The following is a 13,939-nucleotide window of genomic DNA, read 5'->3' on the forward strand; positions in this document are numbered from 1 at the left end:
TAAAGTGAATTATTAAGTATTGGCACCACCTGTAAATCCCAGTCAGGTAGATTTAGGTAGATTGATAGATAACTAAGTGGCAGTAAAATACATCCGAATAAAGTTCTATTGAATCATGCAGCCAGATCCAAAGACTAGGACAGGCCTTGATTTCCTTTCTTCTGGCACCTTTACATCTGCTTGCCAAGAGAGCCTTGCTAATGAAGACTTCCTGTTTGTTTTGAGTCACCATTTGACTGATAAATGTACCCAGGCTCACCCTTCAGAGAGGAAAGAAAACAACTGCTTAGATCAAGGGGAAAATGCGTACAAATTCCAGAAAAGAACTGAAGGATCCCCCGCAATGTCTCAACAGGGATATATAAAAAAAACTAAATATGAGTCACAACATAAAAATAGTATTGCATGGTGTGGAATGTTTTAAATATGTGATAGTGTTCCTCCTTTTCCCACCTAAAATGCTTGACTGTAACTTCAGCTGGGTGCTGATAAACATGCAGCTAGTTTTCCAGGAAAACTTTCAGAGCTGGGATCAGGATTAAATCCTTGGCTCTGCTTCAGCCCTCCTCGATGAGCAATTTACAGCATCTGTAATTCCTGCAGTTATTTATATTAAAGCTGACACTACCTCAACAACAGGTTCACCTTATTTAGTCTAGTTTAGTTTAGTTTACAGATACCGAGCGGAAACAGGCCCTTCGGCCCACCGGATCCGCGCCGGCCAGCGATCCCCACATATTAACACTATCCTACACACACTAGGGACAATTTTTACATTTACCTAGCCAATTTACCTACATACCTGTACACCTTTGGAGTGTGGGGGTAAAGAGGAGAAAACCCACGCAGGTCACGGGGAGAATGTACAAATCCTTACAGACAGATAGTCGGGATCGAACGCTGCAAGTGCTGTAAGGCAGCAACTCTACCGCTGGCCGTCATCTGCTGACATAAGTGTTGGTGGGATTTTGTTGGGATTTTGTTCTGTGTGGGAATAATGTCTCTACGACCATTTCTCTTCTTGCACCTGGCTGGACAATGTTTATATAATGAGTTTGACATTGCCAAGCCACCGCTTGTTTGCTTTGAAGTGGGACTTTATCTCATAGAGATCTGATAAATTTGTATCAAGGGCAGGATGTGATGATTTAGTCCATTGTTTGACCTGGGTTACTGCATTCACAGGCAGAGGAGGGGTTTCATTCACCATTTATGGATTAAGTGGCCACTGGCTCATTTCCCAATTCAGATCTTGTTTAGAAATACCTATGTCCTCAAAACTTGCGAATCCCAGGAAACCTGGCACTTGAATCTCACTTGACTGGGGTTCATTTTTTCAGACACGTTGCTGGTTCAGGTTCGGGTTTGCTCCACTCGTTGCTGGTTCAGGTTCGGGTTTGCTCCACTCGTTGCTTTGGCAACCTCAGTAGAGGGGTCAGAAGGTGTTTCCTTGCTACCAGTGGTTAGCTGTGGCTTGAAGAAGATGATAGCAGTTTGGTGACAGTTCACACAACCTCTTTAGGTGTTGCAGCCTCAGATGTGAAGAGATGCAATATTTGACCAGAACAGGTCATGTAGGTTTAAATGTGTAGGAAGGAACTAAGGTTGGTGGATTTAAACCAAAGATGGACACTGTAAGCTGGATTAACTCAACAGGGTCAGACAGCATATCTGGAGAAAAAGACTTAGTGAAGTTTCAGAAGAAGGGTCTCAACCCGAAACGTCACCTATTCCTTTTCTCCAGTGATGCTGTCTGACTCGTTGAATTTACTCCAGCTTTTTGTGTCAATCTTCATGTAAGTTTAAAGATTCTGTGACAGCTCTTATAGCTAACAATGGCTATGGGTTAATCTGCTTGGTATGGTGTCTTGCTGACTAAATCAGTGCTGTTCTTCGTAACACAGTATGCAAAGAAAACTGGAAGAATACCTGCCACTTGCTCCAGCTAAAGTGTTTTTGTCGACTACCTGTTTTTATTTCCCCACGTGCCTGTTATCTGATAAGATGTCAACTGTGCCTCAGCGAGACCACTCTTACTTCTGGGGTCAGAGAGCTGTGAGATTGATCATATTTCGGAGACTGGAAAACAGAATAACATCGAGCACTGTGATGAAGAAGCCAGGGAATATCGTATTGATGAGGTGCTCCCTTTCTGAACCAATATTCAATGTTTGTTTCCTTTATCATTGTTACTTTTTTGCATATCTTTCATTCATTATCTCTATATTTCTCTACATCAACATCTATACCTCTCGTTTCCCTTTCCCATGACTTTCAGTCTGAAGAAGGGTCTCAACCCGAAACATCACCCATTTCTTCTCTCCAGAGATGCTGACTGTCCCGCTGAGATACTCCAGCGTTTTGTGTCTATCTTCGGTTTAAACCAGCATCTGCAGTTCCTTCCTACACATTGTGTCTTCCCTGTCAGCTGGATGTAAAATGAGGTTGTTCAGAAAGAGCAAAAGAGTTGTTCTGGCCAATATTTATGCCTCAACCAACATATCTAAACACATACTGTATTATCCAGCCATTTATGTCAATACTATTTATGGGAACTCGCTGAGTGTGAATTACCTGCTGCATTTCTCATCATTGCAACGGTGGCTGCACTTCAATGTATATGTAATTCATTGGCTTTGAAGCATATTGAGATGCTGTGAGGTTGTGAACAATGCTGTGTAATTCAAGTTTCTTTCTCTTCGTTGTTCATGATGGTGCTGTCTACTGTTGCTGCAGGATCCCTGGAGCACTGACATACATTTAATACCTTGCCCATTTTTCGCTGGACTAATTGGCTGCTTCCTTTGGTGACCGAAGTTCGTTTTATTTTTAAAGATACAGGGTGGAAACAGGCCCTTCGTCCCACTGAGTCCATGCTAACCAACAATCACCCATACACCAGTTCTATGTTACCCCAGTTTTGCATCCTACACACTAGGTGCATTTTACAGAGGACAATTAACCTATAAATCTGCACGTCTTTGGAATGTAGGAGGAAACAGGAGCACCTGGAGAAAACCCATGCGGTTACAGGGAGAACATACAAACTCTGGACTGAGAGCACCCATAGCCAGAATTGAACCTGAGTCACTGGCGATGTAAGGCAGCAACTCTACCACTATGCCACTGTGTTGCCCTGTGTGTGAACTTGGCAATGAGTATTGTGGTTCTGTTGTGCTGCGGCAAGTAAGAATTTCATTGTTTGATCTGGGACATATGACAATAAAACACTCTTGACTCTCTTGAGGTTTATTGAACCAATTCAACCAAACTTGATTGAATATCTATTTGCAAGCATCTATGGTAGACAGATCTTCCAGTAGACCAAGATGAGGAGCCTCCACTACATTGTCCTTTATTTCTTTTCTCCAGAAAAGTTGCCACAGAACATTTAAACCTACATGAAGATAGATACAACAGCAAGGGTTAACTGAGCTGAAATCAGCAAACTTAATATTGACCCGATTTGAACCTTGATCTTATATCGGAGCACACCGCACATTTCCTCCATACACATAATATCTTTCTGTGCTTTGAAAGGAAGAATGATTTATCAGGCCAGGCAACAAAAAATGAGAATTTAACCATCAAGCTGCTGCTTAACGCAAACCCCATCTGTATTTGTCAGAAAAATTGGAGGATCGGTTTGCTTACCCACTGTACATCTCACCTTGTTGGGCGGCGCGACCGACGTCGCAGCGGCCTCTGTAGTCTGTCTGTGTATTTTGTTTTTTTTGGCCTGTTGAGGGTTTAGTTTGTAGCGGGTTTTTAAATGTGTATATGTGGGGGGTGGGGGAAACTTTTAAATCTCTTCCCTGCATGGAGACCCGACCTTTTCCCTGTCGGGTCTCCGTTGCCGTTGGGGCCTAGTGCCGTGGAGCGGCCTCCAACCGGAACGATCTGGGGGCTCAAGTCACGGAGCCTGCCGAGCTGTGGATCTGTGGATCTGTGGAGCTGTGGAGCTGCGGAGCTGTGGAGCTGCGGAGCTGTGGAGCTGCGGACCTACCTCCGTGGAGCTGGCCAGCTTCGGAGCGTGGAGATCTGCGGTCGCGCGCTGCTGCGACCCGACTCCAGTGGATGGTGACACCGGGAGCTCGTGGGTCCCCGGTGGAAGACTGCTTTGCGGGGCACCGGCAACGGCGACTTCTCCCGCTCGAATTGCGGGGTTGAGAGTGACCTGGAGCGGGGCCTTACAACGCCCGGCGCGGCTTTAATTTGCCGCGGACTTGCTAGCGCCCGCCGGGGGCTCCAACACCAAGACCCGGGGCAGGGCCTTACATCGCCTGGCGTGGCTTTGAGTGGCCGCGGACTTGCTAGCGCCCGCCGGGGGCTTTGACCTCGACTTCAGGAGAGGAATGGAGAGCAGGGGAGAGACAAGACTTTGCCTTCCATCACAGTGAGGTGGAGACTCACTGTGATGGATGTTTGTGTAAATTGTGTTGGTGTGTGTCTTGGTTCTTTTCTTGTATGGCTGCAGAAACCAAATTTCGTTTGAACCTCATGTGAGGTTCAAATGACAAATAAAAGGTATTGTATTGTGTATTGTATTGTATACCTGAAAAAGCCACAAAGTGCTGGAGTTACTCGGCAGGCCAGGCAGAATATGCATTGGTGACGTTTCAGGTCGGGACCCTTCTTCAGACTGATTCTGGAGAGGTGGAGTGAGGGGGGCAAGAGAGGAGATGCAGGACAGAGCATGGCAAATAATCTGTGGATAATGGTGAGCATATGGTTTTGTTAAGTAGATGGTTGGTTGTACAAATGCCAGAAATGAAAAGACACAAGTTGTGAGATTGCAAACTTGTAAACTGTGAAGCTAGAGGAAGGAATGTAAGTGGAAGGCAAAGGAGAGGGGGTAAATCCAGGTAGTGCAAGTGGAAAGGGGGGGGAGGGGGGCGATTGACTGATTGGCGGGTGGGTAGGATCGAGCATGATTCTACAGAGCAGATAGAAGGAAGTAATCAGAGCCCTTTGTATGAGATGGTGATGGTTGAAAAAAGGTCATGAGGTAATCGGAAGGAACATTATTGAGGATGATGGAGCAAGGAGGAAGGGAGGAGGGATTTAAAGACCTGCTAACTGATGGAGACTTAGGCCTTGGAGGAGATTGGAAGAGTCAGTGAACAGAGGCCTCTGGATAGGTGTTTCGTCTCTAAGTTATTTTCTATTTGGCAGTGAAGAGGTGTTTGGAGATTCAATGTGATGGATGTTTGTGTGGAACTGTGTTACTTGTGTGTTTTGATTTTTTGCTGCTATGACTGCAGGGAACAAAATTTCGTTCAACTCTTTGTTTGTTTGAATGACAATAAAGGCACTCTTCTTCTTCTTCTTACCAAATAGACCATTTTTTTTTTGATTTCAGCTTCTTTGTTTCCCTGCTTTGTTTCATCCAAAGCACTTGCAGTTTGTTTATAAATCAATCTGGGGATCTGGGTATTGCCGACAAGGCCTGCATTATTTGCCCTTGAGAAAATGATGGTGAGCTGCCCACTTGTACCACTGCTCCCCTTCTGGCAAAAGGCCCTCTCACAGTGCTGGTGAATAGGGAGTTTCAGGATTAGACTCAGTAATTATGAAAAAGCAATGGGTTTCTAAGTCCCATGCATCTACTGCCTTTTCCATTCATGATGGTGGAAGTCACATCCTAACCCCCCTCCACCCTCTCCCCATTGCCAAATCCTGGGGGCGATATAAAAGGCATCTGGGCAGCACGGTGGCGCAGCAGTAGAGTTGCTGCCTTACAGTGCCGGAAACTTGGGTTCGATCCTGACTATAGGCTCTATCTGTACAGTTCGTGCATCTCACTGTGACTGCATGGGTTTTCCCTGCGTGCTCCAGTTTCCTCCCACACATACAGATTTTTAGGTACAGGTGTCTAGTCTGAAGAAGGGTCTCAACTCAAAATGTCACCCATTCCTTCTCTCCAGAGATGCTGCCTGTCCCGCTGAGTCACTCCAGCTTTTGTGTCTATCTCAGGTTTTTAGGTCAAGATTTAGCTCAGGTTTTTAGGTAAAGATTGTAAATTGTCCCTGGGGTGTAGAATAGTGCTAGTGTATGGGAATCGCTGATCATCACTGACTCGGTAGGCCAAAGGGCCTGTTTCTGCCCTGTAAGTCTAAACTAAACCTTTTAGTGGGTGATCAAAAAGACATCAGGGGAAAACTTTCAGCTCTCCACACAAAGCCATGCCAAGTTTGGAAAAGTTGGTAAACTGAATCCATCCATTAGGTGGACAGAAAGTGGCTTCTTGCATTCAAATGCTCATACTTACCTTAACCTGACAAGTTTCCCCTAGATTTTGAAGAAACTGTCAGCTACAGGTAAACAAATTACTGCCAATAGATTTTATTGAATAATTTATTCAATTAAATCATCTGGGTGGGATTTGAATTCATATCACTGAACTCAGAGGCCTGATATTTCTCATCATAGGACTAGAATACATAGGAGCAGAATTAGGCTCTGCAGCCCTTTGAGTCTACTCCGCCATTCATTCATGGCTGATCTATTTTCCCCTCTCAACCCCATTCTCCTACCTTCTACCTGTAACCTTTGATGCCCTTCCTAATCAAGAATCTATCAATCTCTGCTGTAAAAAAAATCCAATGTCTTGGCGTCACTTACTTGCCAAAGAAATTCATTCCCATCTCAATTTTGAAGCTAAGTTCTTTTATTCTGAGATTATGCCGTCTGGTTCTAGATGCTCCCATTATTGGAATCATCCCTTCCACGTCCACTCTATCTATTGTAGGCCTTTCATTATAACCATATAATAACCATATAACAATTACAGCACGGAAACAGGCCAACTCGGCCCTTCTAGTCCGTGCCGAACACTTATTCTCCCCTAGTCCCATCTACCTGCACTCAGACCATAACCCTCCATTCCTTTCCCGTCCATATACCTATCCAATTTATTTTTAAATTATAAAATCGAACCTGCCTCCACCACTTCCACTGGAAGCTTATTATCTGGTAGGTTTCAATGAGATTCCCCCCTTGTCCTTCTAAACTCCAGCGAGTACAGGCCCAGAGCCTTCAACATGCTTCAAATGTTCCTATCATTATGCTGATGATAGGAACTATTAATAATTTTAAATAATTTTATAGTAATTTTAATAATTTTTAATAACTTCAAGATTCAAGATTCAAGAAGTTTATTGCCATGTCAACAAGTTGATAGGAATGTGTCTTGGTTCGCTCTCAGACAGATACAATACAGTACAATACAACCACTACATACACCACAATAAATAATACAGACAATACCGTACGAAGGACAATATATACAGGAAGGACAGTACCCAGCAGCGTCATGTTAAGCGTAAGTGCAAGTGCAAAAGAAAGTGCAAAGTGATTAGTGCAAATTCAAATATCTGATGGCTTGGATGTAGGTGCTGTCTCTGAAGCGAGATAACTTTTAATAATTAATAATTTTAGTGTATATTTTTGAAAACGAAGAGGACTTTAAAACATAAATACATTTTGTAAACAATACATTGTAGACTTTTATGTAAACCCCCTATAATGCAAAGTTTGAAGTCGAGATTAAAATGACATCTCAAAAAAATACTCCTCCTTTTGCATCCTCCCTCAAATTATACCAGTCTAAAGATCACACCGTTACAAGGCAGCTCAAAATTGTGCAGTTTGTTATTTGAAATTTTCTTTGCACATGAGGAAATTATCCTTTTGGAATTCCTTGGCTATCTGAACATTTTCCTTATGGAAAGATGAAACAAGTTTTAAGCAAAAGAAATGTAGTGAAAAAATGCCTTGTGAACAGATGCAATCAGATTCAATTAGGACTTTTTATATCTATCAAAGCAAACGTTGAACGGGTGGACGTGTCATGTAGCAAAGCTGATAGTTTTCAGATACCCAGATGTCATCAGAGAGTCACTGAGTCCTACAGCACAGAAACAGGCCCTTCGGCCCAACTTGGGTCAATCCACATGACCATTAAGCCCAGTGGACCCATATTCCTCTCAACATTTTCTATCCATGTAACCGTCCAATACCCGTTAGATATTGTTTTGGTACCTGCCTCAAACATTTTGTCCGGCAGCTTATTCCATATACCTTTTTGTGTGAAACATGTGCCCCTCAGGTTCCTATGAAATCTTTCCCCTTTTCATCTTAAACCTGTGACATCATTTTTAGGGAGTGTTGTACTTGTACTTGGTGCCCCTGCTCTACAACACCTGCCAGGGCTCCACAATTCATTGTTAAAGTCCAACCCTGCTTTGATTTCCCAAAATGCAACATCTCACATATAACTGAATTAAACTCCATTTGCCATTTGGACCTTAAAGATACAGCGTAAAAATAGGTACTTTGGCTCACCAAGACCACACCGACGCCATACACTAGCTCTATGCTACACACTAGGGACAATTTCCAAAAGCCCAATTAACCTACAAACTCGTACCTCTTTGGAGTATTGGAGGAAACCGGAGCACCTGGAGAAAACCCATACGGCTCTCTGGCGCTATAAGGCAGCAACTCTACTACAGCGCCAGAGATTCAGCCTCATAGCCAGCATACTTACCCAGGTGATCAAGGTCCCTCCATATTTCTTGATAAACTTCTTCACTGTCTACAAAATCACTTATTTTAGTGTCATCTGCAAACTTACTAACCATGCCTTGGACATTCTCATCCAAATTGTTGCTATATATGGCAAATATGGATGAGAATGTATAAGCTATAGATGACAAACAACAATGGGCCCAGCATTAACCACTGAGGTGCCCCACTAGTCTTGGGCCTTCAATCCGATAAATAATCTTCCACCATTATATTTCCTTATATTTCCTACTATTTGGCCAATTACCCCGCCGGGAGGCGCTGTCAGTGATGGCAGCCTCGCCCACAGTCTGTCTTTCTTTTCATCTATTTTGTTATTTTTAGTGTGTTTTAAAGGTATGCGTTAATGTACTCTGGTTTATTTTATGTGGGGGTGGGGGAGGGGGTTGGGGGAAACTATTTTTCAATCTCTTATCTTGACGGAGATGCGATTGTTTTCTGGATCGTATCTCCGGTTGCTCTGCGGCCTAACATCATGAAACTGACGGCATTGCTCGAGACTGACTTTGAGCCCCACCGCAGGGCCGTGGCCTTACCATTGGAGCCTGCCATTTCTTTCCAGGGATCGACGCTCCAACCGCAGCCTGCGGATTTCACCATCGAGGAGCTCGCAGTCTCGGGTAGAGACCGATGTCGGGAAGCTCCAAGTCGTAGAAAGTTCGACTAGCCCCGACCCAGGGTCTGATCGCCCGGTGTGGGGGAGCTGAGATCCCCCGATGCGGAAGCTTGATCGCCCCGACACGGAGGCTACGGGAGCCAAGATCGTCCTGTCAACGTAAGGCTCAAGGCCCAGACCGCGGGAGAACAAAGAAGGGAAGAGATTGAACTCTTTTCTCACCTTCCATCACAGTGAGGAATGTGGGGGAGTCACTGTGGTGGATGTTTATGTTAAAATGTATTTTGTGTGTTTTGTTGCTTTTTATTGGTATGACTGTATGGCAAATCAAATTCCTCGTACGTTGCAAAACATACTTGGTTAATAAAGTATGATTATGATTATGATTATGTATCCATTTAATAAACTCTCCTTAGATCCATTCAATGTAACCTTCCAGAAAATCTTACCATGTGGAACTATGTCAAAGGCCTTGCTGAAGTCCATATAGATTACATCTACCACCCTGCCCTCAACGAACTTCTTGGTTACTTCTTAATTCAATTCAATTTCTGAGACATGATTTTCCACGCACAAAGCTGTGCTAAATATCCCTAATCAGCCCCTTTTCCAATTTATTACAACCTGGGGAAATTATAAGGATGCATTAAATTGTCTATGATGTTGGAAGAAAACGTGTAATTTCCTGATGAATGTCCTTAGATGATTGCTCAAGCCATTAACAATTAGAGAAATGGAAACTGTGAATATGCATAGACCTAGATTGGAAATGAATGATTAAAATGGTAACTATTATTTATGTGATTTGGAATTTCGGTTTTGATTTTGATGGAATTATTCTTGGATAAGGTAGGATCCAAGTATTCAAATATTCAGACCAATTTAAATATGTACAATATTATGTTGTTATGTTTTAATCTTCTGATCTGCAGTGCCAGGTGTTCTCTGCTGTATGGAAGATTAGAATAGATAACAGTTCCGTGACTGTTATGTTTTCTTGAACAGTGCTGATGAACTGGTTGGGCTCAGGTATCACTGTACTTCTCTGTCAAATCTGTGCCTTGCAACCAGACAAGGTAAGAATGAAAGAATAAAGGAATCTACAGATCACTTAACCTGATATAATTTGGAAAATGTTGGAATCCAGTGTTAAGTATGGAGTAACAGAAAACTTTTCCGATGGAGGTAGAGACCATGTGATTTTATAAAAGAGAAATTGTACATGAAGGGGTGTTTAGTTAGTTTAGTTTAGTTCATTTTCACGTGTACCGAGGTACAGTGAAAAACTTTTTTGTAGCATGCTATCCAGTCAGCAGAAAGATGATACATGATCACAATCAATTTGTCCACCATGAACAGATACAGGATAAAGGAAATTTGTGGATGCAATTAGATAGATAAAGTGGAGCCTGCCGATAAAGTATACTAGGTATGTTACAAAACTTACCTTCAGCGATGCTGCAGATATGTCGCTGCCCGTGTGTGCGACTTTGGCGCATTTGAGAGGGGGCGGATTTAAAATGCCTTGTTTATCCAGCCTGATCAAATCGATTTCTGTCAGGTTGTTTAGCTGCTAAAGAATAATCGCTTCGACTGCTGTTTTATTAAGTTTCTTTTATACTGCACTGAATATTTTACGAACAGGAGTAAATTAAAAATAATTATCTAAAGCCGTCAATGCCGACAGCGGGGACGGATTTCATGTACGGGACAGGTAAAGGAAAGCCGTTTATTTTATATATAAACTTGCTTCTAAGGATGCCTTTAATCAAAATTTCACGTTGCGAAAATGTAATTATGTAAATATACGAACCGGCAGTATTTTTCCTGCCGATATGAGGTTTAAATTCACTGCAACCGCAACGTTCCAAACCAGCGTGTTCTACAAAATCCCACTCGCAAGATGATTTAAATGGCCATTAATTTACGGGAATTAAACACTACATTCCTTCCATTTGGCCTAGAAATTCATGACCATGAGATTTATAAATCATGTTATATTGTGAATTATTGTGTGAATGTTATTTGAACACTTAGGCTATTTAAAAATGTTAACTTTTTCTTAAGAAATGGATAGATGTTTAGATCTAGTAATTGAATTTTGTAATTAGCTACAATTGGGTAACTAACTAATTATATGCTTTAATTTCAGGTCATCCAAGTAAGATTGTTTCATATTTGTTTCAGAATGCTTCAATCTATAATAACTGAAAATGTATTTCTGTTCTCTTAATTTTTAAGAAAGTTACGGGCTTTTGACTGTCCTTGATCACAGCTTTTGAGTTAAGTCAATGGAAAAGCAATAGGGAACAAGATGCTAATTTCAGAGTATGAAAATGGCCATAACTTTTTTAATACTGAAGATATGAAAGTGAAGTAGGTGTCAAATTAAACTTCTTTTTATGATTTATCTGATGGGATAAATTGCGGACTTGATTTTTAAAATCTCAAAATGTTGTAACATTGCTAATTACACTACCAAATTTCCAAAAGTAAGACTCCATTCAAAGCTAAGACATGCATGGCCAGGTAATTTATTTGCATGAAATGAACATGTTAATGTTAATGGACAAAAAACAAAAATTAAATATAGATAGTACTTGGGAGGCTGAATTTGATGTAGGCACTGAACTAAGGCTGCTAAATTTAGTATGAGATAATGATAAACAGTCGTTAAATCAAGATTCAACAGTCTAGAGTGTTTAACTTTTCATATGTACTGGGAACGAAACAATCACGTTATTGAAAAATGAAATGGAAAAATACAATGGACATAAGGAGATGACAAATGAATATAGATAGGTTAAATATGTGGCCAAAGATCTGGAAAATGGAGAATAATGTGGGAAAATGTGAAGTAGTCCATTCGGCAGGAAAAATAAAAATAGAAGCACATTATCTAAATGCCGAGAGAACGCACAGCTCTGAGATGGAATAAAATACAGACATCCTGTTGCACAATTAATAAGTTAAGAATGCAGGTATGTTGTGTAACTCAGCAAGTTAACAGAACATTATTGGGATTTCTTAGGGAATTAAATGCAACAGTAAGGAGGTTACATTTCAATTAGATATGAATTAGTGGGACCACATCAGCAGTACTGTGTAGAATATTGGTATCCTTATTTTAGCAAGGATAGTTCAGTTTAGTTTATTGTCATGTCCATCGAGGTACAGTGAAAAGCTTTTGTTGTATGCTAACCAGTCAGTGGAACGACAATACATGATTACAATTAAGCCATCCACAGTGTACAGACACATGATAAAGGGAATAACATGAATAATGTTTAGAGCAAGATAAAATCTGATCAATAGTCCAGCGGCCAGAATTGACCAAGTCCCATTTGCTTGTGTTTGGCCCATCTCCGTCTACACCTTTTCTATCCATGTACCTGTCTTTTAAATGTTGTTATAGCATCTGCCTTAACTACCACCTCTGGCAGCTCATTCCTTATACATACAACTCTCTGAGTGAAAACATTGCCCCTCAGCTTCCTGTTAAATCTTACCCCTTTAATCTTAAACCTGCTCTTCGTTTGTTTGTAAAAAAATGAGTACAAATGATTACCATTTTCAGGGAAAAAAAGTTAGCATGCAAGAATGACATAGCAGAATCTAAGGAAAGCAATTGCTACACTAATCTTTATTGCACATGTGTTGGAGTATAGGAGAAAGAAAACCTTTCTGTATCAGAACAGTCAAGTGGAGGAAACAACTGCAGATGCTGGTTTAAATCGAAGGTAGAAAAGTCTGAAGAAGGGTCTCGACCCAAAACGTCATCCATTCCTTCTTTCCAGAGATGCTGCCTGTCCCGCTGAGTTACTCCAGCATTTGTGTCTACCAGTCATGTGGAGTGGTGGGAGGAGATAATTGCCAGATAGGTGGTGAACATAGATTCAGTTAACTGATTATAATGAATGAAGTTTGCCCTATAATTAAAAATTGAGCTCTGTGGTGCCACACACACTGGCGTTTAGAAGATGAGTGGTGATCACACTGAAACATTCTGGGACGGTTTCATATGGTGGAGGTCGTAGTAGGGTGGTTCATCTCAAGGTAAGACAATAGACAATAGACAATAGATAATAGGTGCAGGAGTAGGCCATTTGGCCCTTCGAGCCAGCACCACCATTCAATATGATCATGACTGATCATCCCCAATCAGTACCCCATTCCTGCCTTCTCCCCATATCCCCTGACTCCGCTATTTTTAAGAGCCCTATCTAGCTCTCTCTTGAAAGCATCCAGAGAACCTGCCTCCACCGCCCTCTGAGGCAGAGAATTCCACAGACTCACCACTCTCTGTGAGAAAAAGTGTTTCCTCGTCTCCGTTCTAAATGGCGTACTCCTTATTCTTAAACTGTGGCCGCTGGTTCTGGACTCCCCCAACATCGGGAACATGTTTCCTGCCTAAGGGGTTGGCCATTTAGAACTGAGATGAACAGAATTTCTTTATTATCCAGAGTAGAGAATATTTGGAATTCTCTAGTCAGATATTTGTGATGCACGTTTGCTGAATGTAGACTATTGTGGCAAGTGTAAACTGATTACTTTTGAACTCAATGTGATTAAAAGGAAATGGAGATAGAGTATGAAAGTGGACGAGGAAATTGAGCAACCATGATCTTAGTGAATGGCAGAGCAGGGTCAACAGATCTGATTGCTTGCTCCTGCTCCCATTTCTTATTATTCATCAGTATTCATTTTGATTACGTTTTCTTCAAACAGCCATGA

Source organism: Amblyraja radiata, chromosome 7, assembly GCF_010909765.2.
Source record: "Amblyraja radiata isolate CabotCenter1 chromosome 7, sAmbRad1.1.pri, whole genome shotgun sequence".
NCBI lineage: Eukaryota > Metazoa > Chordata > Chondrichthyes > Rajiformes > Rajidae > Amblyraja > Amblyraja radiata.